The 12,245-nt window shown below is 36.6% G+C and overlaps 1 pseudogene; it reads left to right on the top strand.

The window, feature by feature from the left end:
• The first annotated feature begins 2,104 nt into the window (after window positions 1-2,104).
• Window positions 2,105-11,125, top strand: LOC132612236 (pectin acetylesterase 8-like; annotated as a pseudogene).
• Window positions 11,126-12,245: the final 1,120 nt, after the last annotated feature.

Here is a 12,245-nt window from a genome sequence, read left to right on the forward strand (position 1 = left end):
ATAAAAATACTATTTAAAACAAGACTTGTAGGATAATTTGCACAAAAAGAGACTTCAAATGCTATTTAAAATAAACTATAAATATTGCTAAGCTTTAGGTAATAATGTTATTTTAAAAATGAGACTTGTAAAATATAATGATTTGCATATAAATAGAAGCTTTTAAGAGAAGACCTAGCCAATTTAAACTCGGGATAAAATTACATTATATGAGTATAGTGGTGTAGAAAATCTAGACTTATTTTATAAATAGAATGCAAAAGGTTTAAAATAATATAAATGAGGCTTTAAATTTCAATTGATTAGATATGCTTACTTAATCTAGACTTATTTTATAAATAGAATGCAAAGGGTGATGAGTTTTCTTTCCCTTTTACTAACTTTATTTAACTATGCTCGGCTAAAAATATGTATAACTGGATGAATCTTGGAAACAATGTTTATAAAATATACTTAAGTTACTATTTACATATTAGTGAAGTTTTGAAATTTTTAAGATAGTAAGTATAAAATATGATTCCCTTAACTCAAAATATATGGTCATGTTATTTTGTAAATCAATTATTCTGCATAGAGTAAATATTAATCATTATAAGTAGTTTTAACATAAAAAAAAAGAATAAAACTTATGGAATTAATTATTGATTTTCCTTAAATTAACTAACCGTTATTTCTAAAACTATCTATGCTAATGCTCCTATAATTCATCTAAGCTAAGTAGAAACAAGAGTAAGATGAAGTGTTAGTCAAAACAATACAAGTTAAATGCAATAAAATAAAATAGAGGCGCAAAAATGTAATTAAATGGGCTCGCCCATTTTGGGCTGCTGTGATCGTGCATGCTATTGGGCTTAGCCCTGAAAATTTCATTTCTTTCTTTCTGTTTTTTTTTTTTTTGCTGCGGACAGGGCTGGACAGAGAGAAGTGATCACGTTGGGCTTTTAGCCCAACACCGAACGCGGAGGAGACGAGTCCCTCAGACTCGTATGCGGTGATCATGCATAAAATGAAAAGAAAAGGATTAGTATATAATCCAGGAATAAGGTTAAACATATAAAAGTATAAACTCAAAACAGCTCAGTAAATTATGTATATACTATGTATATTTAAATATACCTCATGTACACACATTCATAGGGATGTATAGATGGTTAATATTGGAAAGCTTTTGCCCCCGTCTTCCCGATGTTGCACAAGTTCCAAGGGGTTTCGCGAATCCCAGGCATGGCTAACACCGGGGAGGGTTCAAGCTTGATCCATAATGACCAATCTATCCTCCCAATTAACGTGCTTCGGTAAGTATACTAGTAATATACATAAGTATATACATAATCAAACATGGTGTACTTGCAATGATATAAGAATTCAAAATAGATACTAACCGAACATTTTGACGTATTCGTACATACACAAAAACCAGGTAAGGTAATAACTAAAGGCAATGAAGCCGCAAGCAAAGAAATCACTCAAGAGGATAGTTTAAGATGCTGAAAATATTCCAACTCAGCAGAATTTATAAGTGCATATCAATGAATGCAATGGACGGAATACTTTCAAACAGGACAGTGCTTAAACTAAGAGAACTTCAATTACTCTAAAAAGTAACAAATCATTCTAGGGATCAACATTGTCTTGAAGCTAAGCAACTGTCTCATAATACGTAAGTTAACTGCAGCAAATTACGGCTCATTACCTAGGAAGACATATTTTGTCTTCAAACACATAAACAAACATCAGTTTAGATAACATTACAGATTTGAAGCTGAATCCTTTAAGAGAAATCTGTTATCAACTCCCTGTTCTACTTTATTTTTTAAGAATGCCGAAAGAGAAATGCGAATAATAATAATAATAATAATAATAATAATAATAATAATAATAGTGATAATAGTGATAATAGTGATAATAATTGATAAGGACAATAGCGATAGTAGTAATAAAAACTGCAATAGAATAATGAAACACTGCTATTAATAAAAGCCAATAATTGCAGTAAAGCATAAATAATTATAAATTGCCCACGGTTTTAGAGGCGTAAATAAATATTTTGGAGGAAGGTGGGACAAAATTGGGTGTCAACATCAGTTAAAATGTTTTTGCATTTATGGACCCCGGATCCACCCTTACTTATGTAATCGCTTTTATTGCTAAAAAGTCTAAAGTCAAACCAGAACCATTGTCCAAACCTTTTGAAGTGTCTAACCCTGTTGGTAAGGCAATTCTAGCCAGATATGTGTATAGGGGTTGTCCGGTGAGAGTGTACCATAAGTTGACAATAGCAGACCTTCACGAGTTAGAAATGGTAGACTTTGATGTAATCATGGGGATGGATTGGCTATATTCTTGTTATGCGTCAGTTTGTTGTCGAGCCAAAACAATCAAATTTGAATTCCCAAATGAGCCAGCCTTAGTTTGGTCTGGTGATTCAGTAGCACCCAGAGGTCAGTTTATCTCTTATCTGAAGGCTCGAAAAATGATTTCCAAGGGCTAATATCTATCATCTAGTCCGGGTTAGTGATGCAGATACCCAGACCCCGACACTTCAGTCAGCTCCAGTAGTCTGTGAGTTTTCAGAAGTCTTTCCAGAGGATCTTCCTAGGAATCCCTCCTGATAGGGAAATAGAGTTCGGAATTGATCAACTCCCTGGAACTAAGCCTATCTCTATTCCGCCCTATAGAATGACTCCTAGCATAACTCAAAGAACTTAAGGCTCAGTTAAAAGACCTCCTAGATAAGGGATTCATCCGCCCTAGTGTTTCTTCATGGGGCGCACTAGTTCTGTTCGTGCGAAAGAAAGATGGTTTCATGCGTATGTGTATAGACTATCGCCAGCTTAATAAAGTTCACTATCAAGAATAGATATCCCCTTCCTAGAATAGATTACTTATTTGACCAACTTCAGGGTGCCCAGTTTTATTCTAAGATAGACCTCAGATCTGGTTACCATCAGCTTAAGGTCAAGGAAAAAGATATTCCTAAGACAGCTTTCAGAACCAGGTATGGGCACTATGAGTTTTGTGTCATGTCTTTCGGGTTGACGAATGCGCCATCAGCCTTCATGGATCTTATGAACAGAGTGTTTAAGCCATATCTCGATCTCTTCGTGATTGCCTTCATCGACGATATTTTAGTATACTCCCGCAGCGAGTCAGATCATGTTCAGCACCTCAGAATAGTATTGCAGACACTTAAGGACCGTGAGCTATTCATAAAATTTTCCAAGTGTGAATTTTGGCTCAAGTCCGTGGCATTCTTAGGCCATGTTATTTCCGGAGAGGGTATTCGAGTTGGTGACACTAAGATTGAGGCTGTCAAGAGTTGGCCCAGACCTATCTCTGTTTCAGATATTCGTAGTTTCTTGGGTCTGGCCTGTTACTACAGGCGTTTCAGTAGAGGGATTTTCTTCCATATCAGCTCCGTTGACTAGATTGACTCAGAAGAAGTCTAAGTTTCGATCAGATGCTTGTGAGCGCAGTTTCGAGGAGTTAAAAACAAGGTTGACTTAGGCTCTGATTTTGACCTTGCCGGAAGGGACCGAGGGGTTCGTAGTTTATTGTGATGCTTCGGGCGTAGGTCTCGATTGTGTCTTAATGAAGCATGGTAAGGTTGTAGCTTATACATCTCGTCAGCTCCAGGTTCACGAGAAGAATTATCCGACTCATGACCTAGAGTTGGCAAGCTGTAGTTTTTGCACTTAAGATATGACGTCATTATTTGTATAGAGTGCATGTTGATATTTTCACAGACCATAAAAGCCTGCAGTATATTTTCAAGCAAAGAGAGTTAAATCTTAGGCAGAGGAGATGGCTCGAATTGCTTAAGGACTCTGACGTGGATATTCTCTATCATCCAAGGAAGGCGAATGTTGTGGCTAATGCTCTCAGTCGGCGTTCCATGGGAAGTTTAGCTCAGGTTGATGCAGATAAGAAAATTTTGACCAAGGAAGTCCACCGTTTGGCCAGTCTTGGGGTTCGACTATTGGACTCCGAGGATGGTGGCGTAGTTGTTTAGAATAGAGCCTTTTCCTCCTTAGTCGTTGAAGTTAAGAAGAAGCAGTATAAAGATCCCTACTTGTTGCAGTTGAAAGAGGGGATTCACAAGCATAAGACGACAACTTTCGAACAAGGAGGAGATGACGGAACCTTGAGATATCGAGGCAGATTATGTGTTCCAGAATGTAGATGGGCTCAGAGAGCGAATTATGTCTGAAGCTCACCACTCCAGGTATTCCATTCACCCAGGTTCCTACAAAGATGTATCATGATCTTAAGGAGATTTATTGCTGGAATGACATGAAGAAGAATGTAGCAGATTTTGTGGCTAAGTGTCCAAATTGTCAGCAAGTGAAAGCCGAATACCAGAGGCCTGGTGCCTTGGCTCAGAACATTGATACTCCCGTTTGGAAGTGGGAGATGATAAATATGGAATTCGTGGCAGGTTTACCTCGTTCAGCTAGGAGGCATGATTCAATTTGGGTGATTGTAGACAGACTTACGAAGTTAGCTCACTTCTTACCAGTTAAGACCACAGATGCAGCAGAGGACTATGCCAAGTTGTATCTTTGCGAAATTGTCAGACTTCATGGGACTCCAGTGTCCATTATTTCAGATCGTGGTGCTCAGTTCACAGCAAAATTTTGGAAATCTTTTCAGAAATGATTGGGTTCAAGGGTTAACCTCAGTACAACTTTTCACCCTCATACAGATGGCCTGGCAGAGCGCACCATTCAGACCCTTGAGGATATGTTGAGGGCATGTGTCCTTGATTTCAAAGGTAATTGGGATGATCACCTACCTCTTATTGAGTTTGCTTACAATAACAGTTACCATGCTAGTATTGGGATGGCACCATTTGAAACTCTTTATGGGTGAAGGTGTAGATCACTAATTGGTTGGTTAGAAGTTGGTGAAGCAGAGTTGTTGGGACCATATTTGGTCTATCAAGCTATGAAAAAGGTCAAGTTAATTCAAGAGCGCTTGAAGACGGCTCAGAGTCGCCAGAAGTCTTACACAGATGTGAGACGGAGAGAATTAGAGTTTGAAGTTAATGATTGGGTATTTCTTAAAGTCTCGCCTATGAAGGGTATCATGAGGTTTGGTAAGAAAGGGGAACTTAGTCCCCGCTATATTAGACCATACAAAATTCCGCGAAAGCTTGGTCTAGTAGCTTATGAGCTTGAATTGCCACAAGACTTAGCTGTCGTACACCCAGTATTTCATGTGTCCATGTTGAGGAAGTGTGTAGGAGACCCCTCGTTGGTTATCCCGATTGATGGCATAACAGTCAATGATAGTTTAACTTACGAGGAGGTCCCAGTGAAAATCCTTAATCGTTAGGTTCGTAAGTTGAGAACTAAAGAGGTAGCCTCAGTAAAGGTTTTGTGGAGAAGTTAGAAAGTTGAAGAGGCTACATGGGAAGCCGAAGAAGACATGAAGTCCAGATACTCCTATCTCATTGAAGAATCAGCGAAAACCGATGAAGGTATCATACTTCCCCTCTCAGATCTTTCCTTCTATAGTTTCCACATTATCAGTATTCAGCCTATTAGACAGTTAGTTTAATAGTTACCTAGTTCAACAGATAATTCAGTCCAGACCCTTTCAGTTCAGTTTTCATGTGCTCATATCAGTTAGTGTGCACATGTCTCAGCAGTCCCTTTTGACCAAAATCTATCATTTGAGGACGAATGATCCCAAGGGGGAAATATTGTAACACCTCAGACGTTTAACTTAAGCTTTGATCATGATTCTAGACTTAGAAAACCAGATAAAGAATGTGAGAATTGAAAATTTCTCTTCAGCTATCAGATGGGGATTTATGCCCGAGAAGACGGACCGTAAACCAGTATACGACCCGTATTTCAAGTCGTAAAGTGCTACCCCAAATCACTGTGCATTTTGAAATTTGGCTTGTGGAATTTTATATTGTTAAATACAGACCATATTTTGGAATATGGCCCGTAAAGTGGGATCGTATTTAAGAAGGAACATAAAACAATGATTCTGTTTGAAACCTGTTGAAATACGGTCCAAGTTTACGAACCGTATTTTGGTCCGTATTTCCCAACCTGCACCAGAACCTATAAATACCAGCCTTCAGTTATTTTATTTCGTTTTTCATAATTCCAAGCCCTAGAAACGAAGTGTTCTTCTCCCAACAAGCAAAAACAATAAGGTAAGTCATTCCAAGCCCTTCCAAATCAATTCTATCATATATGCTCTTAATCTAATCATGAAACCATGTTCTAAACATAGGGTTTTCAAGAAAACCCAATTAAAGACCATAAAGAGCAAAACCTTGGAACTCTTTTTCCAAGACCAGATTATTATTCAAGCTTGGGAGAAATTCCAGGTATGTTAAGCATACAATCTACATGAGGAACATTGTTTAATCATCCTTATAACTCAATAATCATAATTCCCAGAAATCCAGCAAGTTCATGATTTTGCCCTAGTTCTTGATTTACATAACCTAGGGTTAGAGCTCAGTTTCTGATTATGTTCATACTTGTTATGCATGCTATGGACCCTAGCTTAATATAAAAGACTTGTAATTCAATCTACGAGTCTCACAATGCAGTCTAAGTCATCAGTCATGACAAAGAGTCAGTAGTCAGTTTTACACCTGTTGCTTCATGTTTGATTAGGCCTAAGGCCATAGTTATGATTCATATGCATATGTAATTATTTTGGGCCTGAGGCCATAGCTTTGAGATCTCATTATTCATTGGGCCTAGGCCATAGTTACATGATATTTGCACAGGTGGTTTCTATACAGATCAGCTCATGACATGAGTATTCAGTTCCATTATGCTTTATTGTTCACACGTCCCTTATCATTGCTTCAGTAGACAATTCAAATGTACTAACGTCCTTATGCATGGGCCTGCACTTCACGGTGCAGAGTCTAACTTTCAGGAGGATACAACAGCCGCTTAGCTTCCAACCCTTTGAGTATATCAGCTAGTTGGTGAACCCCTCTCGTCCAGGGCTTCCCGTTTATTCCCAGTTTTCGAGTATTAGTTAGTTCATTAGTATTTGAGGTATGTTAGGGTTTTGTACTGACCTAGTTATTCTTTTAGTACTTTGATCATAGAGGTTTCATAGACACAAACTTTAGTCAGTTATATTGGTTTTGCCTCACAACATTTATTTCCGCATTCATTATTATATTTAAGTTAGAGCATTCTCTTGCTTCGTGTTATATCTTGCATGCTTTCATGATACAAATGTTAGATTCAGCAGCCATGGGTTCGCTCGGTCATAGACAGTCAAGCACCGAGTGCCGTGTCGTGCCCAGGTCATGGTTCGGGACGTGACAAAAACAGTGATGCATCCATATGATACTCTCTCCGTCCCATAATAAGTGTCATCTTTGCAAAAAATACGCATATTAAGAAATCAATAGTACAATGTGAAATTTACTAAATTACCCCTACATAATAAAAATAAATTATTATTTTTCTCTTGATTAGAGCCTGCATGAGTAGTAATCCTTTTGAGTTTTGACATTGGGAATCCAATAATACCAAGTTACTATGTGACTTGTCTAATCATCACTTAGATATTATTTTAACTTTTCAGTTTTTTTCTCAGGATAGATTTGGAAAAAACTAATTAATTTATGTCTTAGCTTCTAACATGACATTTATTATGAGATAAAATCTTTTTTTAAGATAACACTTATTATAGAACGAAGTGAATATTACTATAAGATTGCTTGCAATATAGTGCCTATCCACACGACATTACAGTAGTATTAACCCCATATTCATCACGTTATGTTATGATGAGGTAATTAAATCTAGCACCTACTTATTCCTTTGAGTTACTTTTATTATATAAAAAACAACAAAACTACTGCTAGTGGATTTGCGTAAAAAAAAAAAAAAAGACCACGTTATGGTATATCTTCATGTCACATGTCAAGTCAGTGTATAGGTGTAAAGAACTTGCTACTCCCTCTGTATCAAAAAATTATCCTCTTTCGACTTGACACAAAACTTAAAAAATAAAGAAAGTCTTTTAAAATCTGTGATCCAAAACAATCCTTAGATATTTGTGTAACTTTAACTCATCTTATAAAGTTAAATTATTTCTAAATATAAAAAGAGGAATAACTTTTTTGGGACAGACCAAAAAAAAAAAGAGGATAATTTTTTTGGAATGGAGGGAGTATACGAAGAACCCAAATGATTTCACTTGGAAAGTAGATGCACATATTGTATTCTACTCTCTACTATATTAGAAACGGAAAAGGGCCAAATATACCTCTATACTATCGAAAAAGGGCTAAATATACCCCTATCGTTATATTTTGAGTTCAAATATATCCCTCCTCCATTAAAATTGTATAAGCTGGACAACTAATCTTACATGGGACTGACATCTAATGACGTGAGCACCACGTGATATGTCATCTCATCACCCCTAACTCATTTTACTCTTCCTCTCTACTTTATTTCTTCCACCACTAAAATTTCCTTCCGCTCCACCCATCTTTACCACTAAAATTTCCTTCCGCTGCAATTCTACATTGTGACAGATTTAAAGGTCTCCTGCCACCGGGTGCTAAAGTAAAATGCCTTTCAGATGCTGGTTTCTTTATCAATACGTAAGTGTGCGTATTGTTCTTTAATCGTGGCACTCCCAAAATTAGTGTGAAATTTAGATTCTGATTTGCTACTAGTGAAAAAAAATAAAATTGATCCTCTGTTGCAGGCAGACTATATATATCTGGTACCGCTCATATCGAGCAGTTCTACAGTGAAGTTGTTAACACATATGTATGCTTACTTTAACCTATAGTAATTCTCTGTCATACTACGTGTTGGTTATTAGGTCCTCTTCATACTGAAGTTGACGCTCAGACCTACAACGAACTGTAAATTTCGTGTATGCATAGGGAGCGAAAAATAATTATCAGTGAAGTCACTAAGAAAGTCGTATATAGATTCGATTTTACTAGTCCTCAATGTGTTACATTATCTTGATTCAGGGTTCCGCAAAGAATTTGCCTCAATCATGTACCTCAAGACTGATCCGGGATTGGTAAGTGCAGTTATTTTCACAAAAAATATATCTTCCTCCCTTATTTGATGCATCATCTTATGTGAAAGCATCACAATTTATGTTGCAGTGTTTATTCCCACAAAACGTCGCACAACAAATCCAGACACCACTCTTCTTAGTAAATGCAGCCTATGATTCCTGGCAGGTCAGTTCACGTCTGAAATTTATTTGCTCAATTTGTTTGTTTGTTTGTTTGTTTTTGATGATTTTCTGCTTTCCTCGTTCTCTTATCATTTAATGAGTAAAATGTTACAGCAAGCGTAGAACTTAATAGAGAGGACGGTCACCTTTAAGATGTTGAGCTTACAACGTTGCCTCAGAACTTAATCACCTTTTCAAGTTACAATATCTCTTGTATCAAAAAAGTTAAGAAAAACTCCCAACTTAATGAATATAAACTTTGTGATCAACGCTCAAGTTGCAAGAAGATGTTTTCTTTACAAGTTGTGGTTAATCTGAATTGCTTTCTCTGTTTCTATAAGATGTGTTCTCTTTATCACTGTCCTATAATGTCTTTTATATATAGTTCGAGTTCAAAGAGGGTTTTCCTGTACGTTCATCACAAAATATTTCTAGATCCCAATACACCCAATGCCAGATAGCTGCCAAAAAGCGAGTGTAGGCAACGAACTAACGTTTTGTTATTTGTTAATAGCTGCATTAGAATTTAGTCTCCACTCTATTAAAATCATGTTATATATAGATATACCAAGTATGTAAATATATAGGAGGACAATTTTTCCCTAAAAATAATCGATTTTTGCTTCTGTATTATTTTAAAAAATGTTTTAGATAAAGAACATTTTGGCTCCTGGCGTTGCTGATCCTCATGGAACATGGCGCGACTGCAAGCTTGACATATTGAAATGCTCGTCTACTCAGCTTGAAACTATGCAAGGTTAACACTCTTAAGCCCTTTGTTGTTCCTTCCTTCATTTGGATGACACCAATAAGTTAGTGATCATGGGAAAGTCAGAGAAGTTGTAGTTTAAAAGGAACTAACCAGTTATAGTAAGCGTGAAGACACTAAATTATATGGCATATATAACGGAAAACTTAGTTTCTTTGTCAGGTATCATTTACTCTGTGTCTAACACATAGAATCATTTCTCAGGTTATAGGTCAGAGTTCTTAAAAGCGTTTGAATTCACTAGGCCCGTCCTCAACAAGAGGGTATTACATCAATTCCTGTTATGCACATTGTCAAACTGGAACACAAGAGACATGGCTAAGGGACGACTCGCCAAGATTGGCTGACACGGTACGCAATCAACTATTCCCTCTGTTCCAATTTATGTGACGCTCTTTCTTTTCTAGTCAGTCTAAAAAAGAATGACACCTTTCTAAATTTAACCACAATTTAAGTTTAAACTTTCAATTTTACCCTTGATGAGATGATTTATAGCCACACAAATATCTATGACTTATTTTTAGGCCACAAGTTTCAAAAGTCCACCTTTCATTCTTAAACTCTGTTACCAGTGAAACACCTTCACATAAATTGGACAAAAGGAGTAAAAGCTATCTTATTATATGTTTACAACAACAACAACAACAACAACAACAAAATTCTGTTTTCCTGTTTTAGACAACCTTTGACACTGCTAAAAATGTATTGTATAGACAATTGCCAGAGCAGTTGGAGACTGGTATTATGAAAGAAAAGTATTCCAAGAGATTGACTGTCCTTACCCCTGTGACAAAACCTGCGAGAACCGGAATTTTGAATCGGACGCTCGCCCGGATAATATAGATGATTGGTGGAAGTTCTTCCTCTGAGATTGTTATACAGAGACTTCAAATTTTCCAAAAGGGGAGTTCAGAGAAAAAATATGGAAATAAAGAAGTTGTGTCAAATGTGTTACAGTAAGGGAAAGCCAACACTACGCAGAATTGTGTTCTTTGGTGTCCCCAAAAGAGAAACCGTTATGTATCATTTGTTTGAGGTTTTGATATTATGTATCTTGTTATAATGTAAAAGTCAATAATTCAGCTTTTAAAGCTTTCACTATTGCTGCATGTTCTTGAATTACTTCCATAATCTTGGATGCACTCTCATTCCTTAGTGAATCCATTGTTTAAAAGTATAAGAACTTTACTTTTAGATTATTTAACAAGTAATACTCACCTTACCTTTTACTTATTTTTACTAATTCGTCCTCTGGACCACCAAGGATTGTGATGGGATATGATTTCTCCACTCTGAATTGGAGATCTTGTGTTCGAGTCTTGAAATTAAGAAAATTTTGGTAGGGAAGGAGTGCTTACTCGTTTAATTGGCTTTAAACGGCGCTAATCCATATAGGAAATTACACCCAATGACTTTGGAAATGAGTTGTCTTGAATTTTTGTCCCCAGGTTTGCCTTCAGCAAAATTCTTCACGGTTAAAAGTCAAAATTTGTTAAAGTTAAGTTTTGCGATATCAAAAGTTCAAGATCACCCACCTCCAAAGTCATTCTTGTCAATTACGTGAATCCGGATTAATTGGGCCTTAGAGTAATATGTCACAATTGGGAGTATAACTCATGACCTAAAACTTTTGAAGAGATTGCATGAATTGTCTTTCAAATGGGTTGGTTTTTAATTTTTGACCTTTAACAGTCAAACTTATGCCTAGCGGGGCATAAGTTTTTTTGGTCATGTAGGGCATAACTTATGGAATATTACAATGCGAAAATATAAATTTATTCCCGCGAAAAAGTTTTCTATCTTGAGGGACAAAAATTAAAGACCAGCACAAAATAAGGACAAAGGCGCAAATGACCCAAACTTTTTATATGTTGTAAGATTTCCTTGTGTTAACAAGTTTGAACGATCAATATACATACGTAAAAAGGAAAATACATATATGAACGATATAACTTTTTGGCAACAGGGGATTATATTCAATTGATCATCCTTGGGCCAATATTGCATTGGCACAATTCGAGTAATGCGAAAAGTAATTGAATTATTATCCTCAGTACGGTTATCAGATTAAATCATCAACAAAAGTGGTTAAAAAAATGTACAGTGTCCAAATCAAATTTCAAGTATTCCCCTAATGAACCATTGAAAGTTGATACCACAGTCCATTATGTACTTAGCAAACAGGCCTTGCTCAGTGGTGGAGCCAGGCATTTGACGAAGGGTGTGCAAATTTTCTTCTCACTCGTGTTAAGGGTGTGCAAAA

The sequence above is a fragment of the Lycium barbarum genome, chromosome 9, assembly GCF_019175385.1.
Source record: "Lycium barbarum isolate Lr01 chromosome 9, ASM1917538v2, whole genome shotgun sequence".
Lineage (NCBI taxonomy): Eukaryota > Viridiplantae > Streptophyta > Magnoliopsida > Solanales > Solanaceae > Lycium > Lycium barbarum.